The sequence below is a fragment of the Cynocephalus volans genome, chromosome 4 (assembly GCF_027409185.1).
Source record: "Cynocephalus volans isolate mCynVol1 chromosome 4, mCynVol1.pri, whole genome shotgun sequence".
NCBI lineage: Eukaryota > Metazoa > Chordata > Mammalia > Dermoptera > Cynocephalidae > Cynocephalus > Cynocephalus volans.
Genome location: NC_084463.1, coordinates 125486374 through 125499500, shown reverse-complemented (window position 1 = coordinate 125499500; position 13127 = coordinate 125486374). Strand labels below are relative to the sequence as shown.

At 34.5% G+C, this 13127-nt stretch overlaps 1 pseudogene; it reads right to left on the bottom strand.

The window, feature by feature from the left end:
• Window positions 1-10697: 10697 nt before the first annotated feature.
• On the bottom strand, window positions 10698-12168 carry LOC134376420 (NEDD8-activating enzyme E1 regulatory subunit-like; annotated as a pseudogene).
• Between the last annotated feature and the right edge of the window lie 959 nt (window positions 12169-13127).

Below are 13127 nucleotides of genomic sequence, written 5' to 3'. Positions count from 1 at the left end.
AAAACAAGATAGTACTATAACCTCAAATTTTTTTTTATACATATAAAATTAAAGTATATAAAATGTCTATCACAATGTAAAAAGTACAGCAGTCTCTCAAATAGACAGCATTATTAAATATAAAGAGAGCCTTTTAGTCACAGTATTGAAGGTGAATTTCAAAGATTTAAGGAATTAATATTTTGTAAGTATTGTCCGAACTAAAAAAAGTAACAGGATAAAAAATGGTATTTAGTGATTAAATTATTAGAGGCAAGTGCCATGGAAGAGACAAAGAGGCAGCATTTGTATTGGCCAATCAAGAAGGCAATGGATAAACAACTGGAAAACTTGGGTAAAATTTACATTTATATTGTCTCCCCCCAAATAGGAAGATCACAGGAGGCACTTCTAGCTTAATTTTTTGTTTTCAAACATTATTCATATAGCTCTCTAGGGAAATTAATTTATTCAGAAAACATTTACTACATGATTCTTTTAAGTCAAGCAGATTGATGAGGGGGTACTGAAAGCTTATGATCTGAGGTAATTAGATATATTCTCTTGAGATATTTAGGCCATTTACAAGAGGTTTTGGATATGGCCATTGAAATCATCTAGTCAAATATGTACTTTAGTTAGGATTCTCCCAGAAACAGACCTTAGGAAAACTTTGAGTGCAAGTAGTATATATGGGAGGTGGAGCAAATCTCAATAATGGAGTGAAAAAATGAGAAAGGAAAGGATAGTAGCTGATAAAAGGTATGTTTTCAAGTAAGCAATGTAGGCAAATGAAGCTTAATTCTATCAGGGAAACAATGAAAGCCACCAACTTGAGAGAGAGCTAGGGTATTTATATACTGACCTTTTTAAGGTAACAGCTGAAGACTTCTTTTTCTTGGGACACTTACACCCTGGCTCATTGTGGTTATGGCTCCATACTCCCCAGCTCATTGTAGTTATGCTCTATAGGCAGTGGACTGTAGAACTAAGTGGTCACAATGATAACCCTGAAAGAGTCAGTTGAAGTCAGAAAATTTTTAAAAAGTATAGACACCACATGGAATTTAATTTGCATCAGAATTACACTGGAGAAAGTTTTTGCCAGAAGCTGGAATGCTACATTATAAAATACTAAAAGAACTCTAAAATGTTTTATATAAGCCTAATGGTAAGCATAAAGCAACAACCTATAGTAGATGAACAAAAGAAAAAAAGTAAGAAATCAAAGCATACCACTAGAGGAAATCACTTTATCACAAAGGAAGAAAGCAATAAAGGAAGAAGAAGAAGAAAAATAAAAAGACTTGCAAAACAACCAGAAGGCAATTAACAAAATGGCAGCAGTAAGTCCCTACCTGTGAATGATAACCTTGAATGTAAATGGATTAAATTCTCCAGTCAAAAATAATATAGTGACTGAACGGATAAAAAAGAAACAATACCCAAATATATGCTGCCTACAGGAAGCTCCCTTCACTTTTAAAAAACACTCAAGACTAGAAGTGATGAGATGGAATAAAATATTCCATGCAATTGGAAACCAGAAGAGAGCAGTGTTACCTACCTGTAGAGCAGATAAAATAGACTACAAGCCAAAAACTGTAAAAAAGAGATAAAGAAGGTAATCATGTAATGATGAAGGTATGCGTTTATCAAAAAGATATAACAATTGTAAATTTATATACACTCAACATTAGAGCACTTAAATATATAAAGCAAATATTAATAAATCTGAAGAGAAAAATAGGCTTTAATACAATAATAGTAGGAAAGTTTAATACTCCAGTTTAAGCAATGCAAAGATCACCCAAACAAAAAATCAGTAAGGAAACATTAAACTTAAACTATACTTTAGACCAAATGAACCTAACAGACATTCCTCCAACAGCAAAACAATACACATTCTTCTCAAGCACACATGGAACATTCTTCAAGACAGGTCATATGTTAGGGCAAAAAATAAGTTTTAACAAATTTTAGAAGATTAAAATCACACCAAGTATCTTTACTCAAGACAATGATATGAAACCAGAAATCAATAACAGTAGAAATTTTAGAAAATTCATAAATACAGGAAAATTAAACAATGTGCCCCTGAAAAACCAATGGGTCAAAAAAGAAATTAAAAGAAAGTTTAAAAATATTTTAAGCCAAACAAAAATGAGCACACAACACACCAAAACTCATGGAATGCAGCAAAAGCAATTCTAAGAAAGAAGATTATAGCAATAATGCCTACATCAAAAAAGAAGAAAGATATCAAATAAACAACATAATGACACACTTCAAAGACCTAGAAAAAGAAGAACAAAGTCTAAATTAAAGGAAGGAAATAATGAAAATCAGAACAGAGATGAATGAAATAGATATTAGAAAAATAACAGAAAAGATTTTAAAAAACCTAAGAATTTGTTTTATAAAAAGATAAACAAAATTAATAAAACTTTAGCTAGAATAGCTCAAAAAGAGACAAGGCTCATCTTTCCTTTCTGATTTATTTATTTGTTTTGAGTAAATTAAATTAGAAATGAAAGATGATTCATTACAACTGGTACCACAGAAATACAAAGCATCACAAGAGACTTCTATTGGCAATTATATGCCAATGAATTGGAAAACCTGTAAAAAATGGATAAATTCCCAAGAAATGGATAAATTCCCAGACACATACAACCTACCAAGACTGAATCATGAAGAATTAGAAAATCTGAACAGACCGATAATGAATAAGAAGATTAAATAAGTAATAAAAAGTCTTCAGTTAATGGAGAAGTCTAGGACCTGATTGCTTTGTTGCTGATTTCTACCAAACATTTAAAGAGCTAATAGCAATCCTTCTCAAACTATTCCAAAAATTGAAGGAAAGGCAGTATTTTCAAACTCATTTCATGAGGCTAGTATTATCCTGATATGAAAGTTGCCAAGGGTACTTTAAGGAAAGAAAATTATAGGCTGATATCTCTCATAAACATAGTTATAAAAATTCTCAGCAAACTTCTAGCAAATCAAATTTAAGAGCACATTAAAAAAATCATTCACATGATCAAGTGGGATTCATCCCATGGATGCAAGGATGGTTCAACATGTGTAAATCAATAAATGTCATGCACCACATGAATAGAATGAAGAATAAAACCATATGATCATCTCATTAGATGCAGAAACAGCATTTGATAAAATTTAACATACTTTCATGTTAAAAACTCTGAACAAGGGGCCAGCCCCATGGCTCACTCGGGAGAGTGCGGCACTCGTAGTGCCGAGGCTGCGGGTTCGGATCCTATATAGGGATGGCCGGTGTGCTCACTGGCTGAGCATGGTGCAGGCGACACCGTGCCATGGGTTTCTATCCCTTACCAGTCACAAAATAAACAAAAACAAAAACAAACAAACAAAAAACTCTGAACAAATATGGTATAGAAGACATGTACCTCCATACAATAAGAGCCCTATATGACAAACACATAGCTAACATCATATTCAACAGGGAAAAGTTAAAAGCTTTTCCTCTAAGTTCAAGAAAATGACAAAGATTCCCATTCTTGCTACTTCTAGTCAACATAGTACCAGAAGTCCCAGCCAGAACAATTAGGAAACAGAAAGAAATAAAGGCATCTAAATTGGAAAGGAGAAAGACAAATTGTCCCTGTATGAAGATGATATAATCTTATATATTGAAAGGCCTAAAAACTCCACCAAAAACTCTTACAACTGGTAAAAAAATTCAGTAAAGTTGTAGGATACAGAATCAGCAAGCAAAAATCATTACCGTATCTAGACACCAATAATGAGCTAGCTGGAAAGAAATTAAAAAAGCAATCCCATTTACAGTAGCTACAAAAAAATAAACAACAACAACAAAAAACCAAGAAATAAATATAACCAAGGTGATTAAAGACTGACTGATTATTGGCAAAGGCACCAAGAATATTTATTGAGGTAAGGACAGTCTCTTCAATAAATGATACTGGGAAAACTGAATATCCATATGCAGGAGAATGATGCAAGACCCCTATTTCTCACCATATACCAAAATCAACTCAAAATGGATTAAAGACTTAAATATGAGACTTAAAACTATAAAACTATAAGAAGAAAACATACAGAAAATGCTTCAGGACATTGATCTGGGCAAAGACTTTATGGAGAAGTCCTCAAAGACACAAAGAACAAAAGCCAAAGCAGGCAAATGGGATTATATCAAACTAAAAAGTTCCTGCACAACAAAGGAAACAATCAACAGAGTGAAGAGGCAACCTGTAAAATGGGAGAAAATATTTGCAAACTATCCATCTAGCAAAGGATTAATATCCAGAATGTACAAGAAACTCAAACAACTCAACAGCGAAAAACCAGATAACCTAATTATAAAATGGGTGAATGAGCTGAATCCATATTTCTCAAAAAAAGACATACTAAAGTCCAACAGGTATATGAAAAAATGCTCAACATCAGTAATCATCAGGGAAATGCAAATCAAAACCACAATGAGACATTATCTCACTCTAGTTATAATGGCTATTATCAAAAAGACATAAAATAAATACTGGTGAGGATGTAAAGAAAAGAAAACTCTTATACACAGTTGATGGGAATGTATTCAGTACAGCCCTTACAAAAAACAATATGGAGGATTCTATAAAAACTAAAAATAGAACTACCATATAACCCAGCAATCCCACTGCTAGGTATGTATCCAAAGGAAAGGAAATCAGTATTGATGACATATTTGCACTACCATGTTTATTGCAGGACTATTCATAGAAGCTGAGAAATGGAATCAACCTAAGGTCCATCAACAGATAAATGGGTAAAGATGTGAGATATATATGTGTGTGTGTGTGTGTGTGTGTGTGTGTGTGTGTGTGTGTGTGTGTGTGTGTGTGTGTGTGTGTGTGTGTGTGTGTGTGTATACTCAATGGAATACTATTCAGCCATAAAAAAAATTATGAAATCATTCCATTTGAAGCAACATGGATGAGCTTGCAGGACACTATGTTAAGTGAATTCAGCTACAAACAGAAAGAGAAATACCATATCTTCTCACTCGAATGTGGAAGCTAAGATGAGGTAGAGCATAGAATAGTGGTTACCAGAGCCTGGGAAATTAGGGGGGGAGGGGGAATAATGAGAGGTTGGTCAATGGATACAAAATTACAGCTAGAAAATAGGAATAAGATCTAGTGTTCTATAGTACTGTAGGGTGACTATAATTAACAAAAACCTATCGTATACTTTCAATTAGTTAGAAGAGGTTGAATATTTTCAGCACAAAGAAGGATAAATGTTTATGGTGATGGTGATGGATATGTTGATTAAACTGATTTGATCATTACACATTACATATGTATACTGAAATATCACACATTGCCCCATAAATATGGGTAATTATTATGTGTCAGTTAATTTTTTTTTTTAAATTGCCAATCTGTAAATTAGTAAAACCAGGACACTAACCCAAGTGCAGAATCTGAATTCCAACACCACATTCTTCTAGCAGATGATAGGCTTTAAAGTGCATGGTAAAAATCCAGAATGTTTTTGTTTATTTTATTTAGAATTACTATATAGTATGTATTTCAGGAATTAATTTTCATGGTCCATGCACTAGCTTGAAATTTACCTGTTTACCTTATAGGTTGGTTTTCACTATCATGCATAAGACATTTGAAAGCCTATATTTCTAAACTGCTACCTTGTCAAATATCCACACTGTAACACAAATCAGCTGTCAGTGCAAAATTTAAGAAAACCTGTTTTCATCTTAGGAGACAGGCATATGTGTTAGATTAGTGCATTCTATTTTTACAGCTATGATATTACCTATAATAAGATAATTTAGCACATAAAAGCATATGCTTATTGCATTTATGTCAAAGTCATATTAAATGTAATGAGTCCTTATATTTGTATAGATAACTTTCTATTTGGCAAATGTTTTCAGGAAGACCCCCATCAACAGGAAGATTTTAACATGATACTCTCTCTTCTACAGCTAAAGAAGAAATATTAGACTTTGGCTTAATTTTTTAAATAAATACTCAAAATAGATTTTGGTTTACTTTTTAAATAAATTCTCAAAACAGATTTTAAAAGTGTGAAGGAAAAAAAAATTGTAAATGCTTGACAGTCTTGGACCATAGTAGCTAAAACCTGAGAGAAGATGATTTTCTTTCAGTTTTGACTTCGCAATGGAGTTTCCACAAAAAATTAATGAAACTAAAAGAATCCTGAAGTTTGTGCTAGAGATAGGGGCACTGAAGGAACTGGAAAGCTGAAGAAACACATTATAAAGTCAAGAGTTTTACTACAGATATTTGTGTCATTCTAGAACTGCTATGACTTAATTTAGATATATGAAGGGTCTTGAACAGTTCATGGAATGTATTATCTTTCAATTCCATTTTTCCATGAACTTTTTGAAGTATCCTCGTACGAACAGATTTTGATGACTTACATGAATTTCACTCACTCTTGGAAGATAAATAAAATCAGCTTTAATATCCTGACTTCAATTTCAAACTAGTCACATTAAACTCTTTAGGAGAGAGAAGAGAAAAATCTGTAATAACTGTCTACTCATTAACACCCCTTCATCTTCGTAAGGAACTATGGCGTAATTTAGCTGATAGAGTAAAGAGAGTTTGATATTAAGCAGATATGTGCTCTAAATTCACCTGCATTACTCATTAGTTGTAAGATCTTAAAATTATTCAAATCATTTTTGCTACAATGTACTATAACTAAATTAATAATGCATACTAGCTAAAATAACTTGATTACCTTTCGTTTATTAAGGTGTAAAATAGGGATTTAAAAAAAATCTTACTTCACAGAGTTGCTAAAGGAAAATAGAGCAAAGAAACAAAAAGTAACACTTGACTGACCACATCAAAGAAGATCAATATGTTGCTGCTTTTGTTTTTAATCTGCTGCTCACTCATTTATTTAGCATTTCTTTTCTATTACCAATTCAACAGCCAGTCTAGAACTGCTTCTCCAACTCATAATGACACTTTTCCAACTGTCTTATATCTCATCGACTCATATGAGTCTATGTTCCATTTTTATTTTTTTCTTACATGAAGGTTTTTTCCTCCCCCCTGGTAGAAACAGACTGGATATAATGGCCACATCATGTTGTTAAGGTAGGTAGAAAATAAATAATGGAGATGTAGTTTGAATATTAGTCTATTATTGTTAAAGTATTTCTAATGAGTATAAAACTCCCTTGTAATCACTATCCACTGAAGGGTGAAAAGAGCTAACTCCTTCTTTTCTTCTCTTCTCTCTCTTTTTTTTTTTTTTTTTTTTTTTAACCCCATGAAAGAGACAAGATGTAGAATCTTGTTCAATATGAAACAGATTTGCCCAAAGGACAGTTACTTAACAGAGAATTATAAAGGAAAAATGAGAACTGGACTCAGTATTTCAAAATCTCTACTAGATGATATTGATTTTTTCTTTTTATATTTCCTGCAGTAGAATAAAATAGACATTTAATGATCATTTTTCATAATTCTGAAAAAGTACATGGGCTCCAGAGTTAAGCTTTGCCCCACTGAGATGTCAATTTAACTGCATGTAATTATAGAAATGCAGCTGAGTCACAAATGGTTGGGTTCTGAATAATTGCTGACCCTTTTATCACTAATGCTACTGATGTCCACTTAGTGTGTAGATTTCCAAACTTGGTAATTATATTTATAAATTGTCAGAAGTGAAAAGCAATCAGTATTGAGAAGAAAAAAAAGAAAAGAAAAGAAAAAGAAAAACCTGACTAATTATTTGCAGGAGATTGATTTGACGAGATCGTTGTGCAACTTTTAGGATCTCATTTTATATACAGGTTAAACCATGTGAGATACTATCTGCATAAATAAGAGTTAAATCTTAAAAGTTTCATATGGTTCAATGTGGCAGATTACAGCACAGGATTTTTCATAGAGCTATACTATGGCAGCAGCCATTCTTTTGGGACCTAATAAATTTAGGCCACTGTATTAATTTTTACAGCAATATCCCCTCATTTATCAAACAAATATTCCTTGAGGGCCTACCATTTGCTAGATGCGGTCCTGTGAAGCTGGGTTACACTGTTGGATAGAACAGCCTAATATCATTACCCTCATCAAATATGTAATCTAGTAGATGACACATGAAATAAATAATTAAAATATACATTGCCGGGAAAATAGAAAAATTTAGTCAGGCTCCCTCAGCTCAGGTCCAGTTGGGGGTTGTGCAGCACATTTCTTGTAAACAAGTTGTATGGGGGTGGAGTTAGTGTGTGTGTGCACTCATGTATCTTTTCAGTTTTTGCTGTTGTGTGTTCTGCAGTTTGTGAAGCAGCGCTAGCCAGCAGAGCTCGCATCTAAAAATAGAGCATGTTCACTTTGCTGGAAGCTGCTCAGTTTTTCTCCGGACTTTGCCAGTAGTGGTTGATTTCTAAGTTTCTCCTTGGACTGCTTAACTCTTACATGTGTGTGTGCTGAATAAAGACTATTCTTTCTTCAACCAAGGCTCCAAGGACCTTTTTTCCTGTTACCTAGTTCATAGACCTGCGTGTGAAGGGTTTGTGAGCCAGTCTGGACAGCAGGCTTGAGGGGTCTGTGAGCTTCAGACCCAGCCCTAGCTCTACATATGTATAGTATTTTAATGAAAACTAAGTGCTAAGGACAAAAATATATAGCGAGGAAGTAAGATATTTTGTGCAGGACTAGGGTTTGTAATTAAAGTAGGTGTTCTGGAACGTTTCAAGAAAAAATAAAGTCTAGAAGGAAGGGAAGGACAAGTCATCTGAGTGTCTGTAGAAAAGTACATCAGGCAGAGGGAAAAGCAAGCATGCACATCCTGAGACAGGAGAATTCCTGGTGTGAGGAGGAGGTCAATGTGGATAGAACAGGTGATCCAGAGGGACAGTAGGAGGAGAAGCAATGAGAAAAATTAATGGTGGCACCAGGTACGGTAGAGCCTTTTGACTCAGCAGGTAAGAACCTTAGCTTTTACTCCAAGTGAGAAGGCAAACCTTGAGAGGTCCTGAATAAAGAAGTATCATTGCCTTATTTTTTTTTTTTCTAACAGACTCAATCTGTCAGATGGGTTGGGAGTAAATTGAGGTGTAGGAATAGAAGCCAGAAGATACATTAGGAGGCTAATATAATTGTCCCAGTGAGACAGGATTTGCTTGGGACAGAGTGGGGAGTAGTAGGTAGAGGATGGAAACAATATATATTAATGGTAGAACTGAGAGTGTTTCCTGAAATACAGCATGTGAGTGTGGGTGAAAGAGAAGCATCAACTTCTTAGTAACTCTAAGAAGTTTGGTTTGAATAGGAGGAAGAATAAGGTTGCTATTAATGTTCTGAAGAATACGGGAAGAGCAAGTTTTTGGTAGAAGTAATATTGGGAATTCAGTGTGGATGCACTACATTTGAGAGACCAACTGGGTACTGAGTGTGAAGTAGCACACCAATTGGAATTCAATCAGGGAAGCAGGACCACTAAGAATAATATGGTAGAATGGGTTTATCATAGAGATGAGATCTCCCAGTTGTTGGAACTGATGAAGAATTCTTTGGAAGGCTGTACCTTTACATTTGGCAGTGGTCCTGAAATTGCTGTTTGACAGCAGGACTGGCAGTTGGGGAGAAGACAGACAGTGAAAACAGAGTTAGCAGTGCAAAATAAACCCACAAAAACAATATGGAGCAGCCTCCAATGACAAAGTGGAACCTGTGCGAACAAACCGGAGCATATGTCTGTCTTTCATTCCCTTTAACCTCAATGATAGAGACTGTCCTGTGGAAGAAGCTGAATCACTTTGCCATAGAGACACAATGTTCTTGGCTCCAAATCAGAGAGGTGAAGAGAGAAAATGCAATGGCGTCCAGAAAGGATTGGATACTCTGACCTTCCTTGTTAACAAGGTGAGCCAGTGTTTCAGTAAAAATGTGTGTGAGCTGCAGTAAGTGCCCAGCACCCTGCATCAACAATCAATACTTAATGGCCCCTGTTTTGCTTCCAAATCTCGATTTTTTCTATGGTCAGTCCTAACTTGGACGTATAGGGGGAAGAGAATTGCAGAAAATATTATTCCAGCTTAGACAAGTTGACACTATACAAAATCATAATAAGTTGGCAGTTATATAGTGTGCCTAGAATATAGGGAGAAGAAATGGGTTTAAGATATACATCTGGATTTATTTAGATGTGATACTAGAAGTAAAGCAACTGGTTTTCACCACTAACGGTATTTGTGTAGGTAGAGAGAAAAGTGTCCAAGAGTAGCCTTAGACTACTCCAATTTTTAGGTGTTAAAGATGTGAGGAGGAACTAGCCAAAGACATTGAGAAGGAACAGTTAGAAGTACAGGTTGAAAATCTAGGGGGTGGGACCCAGAAAATAAAGCAAAAGCAGAGTGATTCAAGGAAGGAAAGTGATTATTTTTCCTTTTTCCCCATTATTGTTGAATTTTCTCATTGAGAATATGGGCTTCGGTTTTCCACCCAAATTGTTTACCCAGACATAACAAAGACTGCAGGAGAGTTAACAGTCTGTTCAGTGTCACCAGATGACAGAATCATCTGAAATACATTTTTTTTCCTTTTACAAATGATAAAAATGTTTATTAAAAAAATAACAGTTTAACAGCTCTCCCTTAGCAAAATTTTATACACTAGAGCACAACCTAAGGCAATTACAGTTTTAATGATTCACATACTACATAGGGTGATTATTCTACAAACGGAAGTTGCTGAAGTTTGTGACATGTCACTATAAATTTGTTATTACAAATTACAAATTGCTTATTGATGATTTCTGTAGCATCTTGAATAGCAACACTTCCCACCAAGAAGCAGTTGTGTGTGGGTCAGCAGCTCCATATTGTCAACATCTGTGGACATAATCATTTTTCACTAATACAGATAATCTATATTTCTGAAGGAAACCAGTGAGGCAAGACTTTGACTTCCCTATATTTTCTTCAGCTTGATAGTTGGATACCCCTGGATATCTGTCATGTTTATGAAATATATCCACAGCCCATAACATTAAGCACAACACTATCTCATCTGGAATGTCCATGCTGGAAAAAATTAGATCCTTGTTAATTATATAAGAATTATATCTTGCCACTTGAAGAAATGAAGAATTGCTACAGAATAATTTTAATTCTTTCTTTGAAATGCCTTGGTTGCCTCGTCTATGGACTGCAGCACTTTGTAAACATGACTATTCATAACAGAAGTGTCTTTCTTTTCTTTTTACACAGTACACATTTTTCAGTTTATATATTTGCTCAAATCTGCAGTTGTGTCAGGAATTGTACCTTGAACACATAAATGTCCTTGACCTTCCTTGGCCACAAAGTCCATTAAAGCATAAAATAAAACAAACAAAACAATGAAGTTACTTTGCTGATATTTATTCAGCAATCATCATAAAATATATCTTTAAAATTAATTGATAACTGAGTTGTACTTATTGCTGTACTTACACTGTTAATAGCTTCTTCAGAATTCTCTTCGTCTTTTGGAGTCCTATTTTCACTACTTAGAATCACTTGTCTAACCAAATTGCTTATGTCCTCTTTTTCTTTATACTTTTTAGTATTCATCCATTAGTTTCACTATTCCACTATGCTAAATATTTAGCTATGATCCCAATTCTTGGAGTGTGCCTATGGTCCTTTTTCCCCATATGATCCCAATCATAAAACTGAAATGTTCTCTCATCTTAGGAAATGGTTTATCCAGTCGTAGATCTTCTATTGCGTTATCTGGGTGAAATTCTATTACTGGATGTTGTTTTATAATGATCCTCCCATAGCCAACTAGTCCATATGTTGTACAGATAAAAAGAGAGATTTGGGATTTCCAGAGGATATCAGCTTTGCATAGTAATGTACTTCTGGGAGCCAAGTTGCAACCACAGTGGTAAATCTACAGAAAAAAATCCTTTTTTGGAGGGTTTTCTGGACTACCTTACACAAAGCTTTCAGAGACATCATTACTTAATTCTTGTAAGAATTCCATGACAATCTGAGCTCAGTTCTTGCTAATTCTTTCCAGCATATTCTCTGCTAACCTGATTTCCATCAATCACTGTAAATGATTCAATACCTGGTAATAACAAGTTTTTAGGAATTTCGGTTGCTGTCACTGTTGCATTTATTAGGCAAACATGAGCAACTCTAAAAATCTCTTGCTCAAGATCATTCCACAACCCCAGCTTCTGCTCTTTGGGCAGCTTCCCCAGCTGTGGTATGACTTCCCCAGACCCACAGACATCAGCCAAGCCCCTACAGAACACCACCATCACCTCCCAAAATACATTTTTAATATCATTATATTTTAACATAGTGCAAGATGAAGTTTAATATAAAAATTCAAATTTCATCATGAATATTTCTTTCTATAAACTATGGTTATTTCATTAGTATCGAATGTTGCCTTTATATTCTTGTTTGCTACACCCCCCAGGTGAGAGAGAAAGGAGACAAAAAAATAAGAATAAACTACTTGTCTACTAATATATTGTATATTTCAATATAGCAAGAGGAGAGGATTTTCAAAGTTCTGTCAATTACATGTATTGAAACGCCACACTGTACCTTATAAATTTGTACAATTATGTGTCAATTAAAAATTAAAATTAAAATTAGAAAAAGAATGAACCATACATACTTATCTTGAAAACTTTTAATTTCAATTTCATTCTAAACTCATCTTGTTTGAACTGGAACTGAAGGCTCCAGTGTAAATTATATGACCTGTATAAACTATGAAGAGTCTTTAACCCTGTCATGAAGTCATCTGGCAGTCGCTCCTAGAGGCAGCACTACAGACTGAGTATCTCCAGTTGGGTCACTTAATTTCTCTTTATCTTTAAAAACTGGGGGAAATTGTTCCTTGCCACAGTAAGGAGATGACATGACTTATAGATGAGATAATGTCTGTGAAACAATTTGTCTCCCAAAGAGTTGCCAAATGATTTTTAAACTACCTCCTGAATTTTTTCTGTCTGAAGAATAAATCCAGGAAATCAGATTATTCCTGCAGTTCTACAGGGGTTCAGAATGAAGGGAATTTTTTTCCTTCAAAAAAGAATCAAATGCTGCCTGGTGGTCAAAGGTGGCCTGA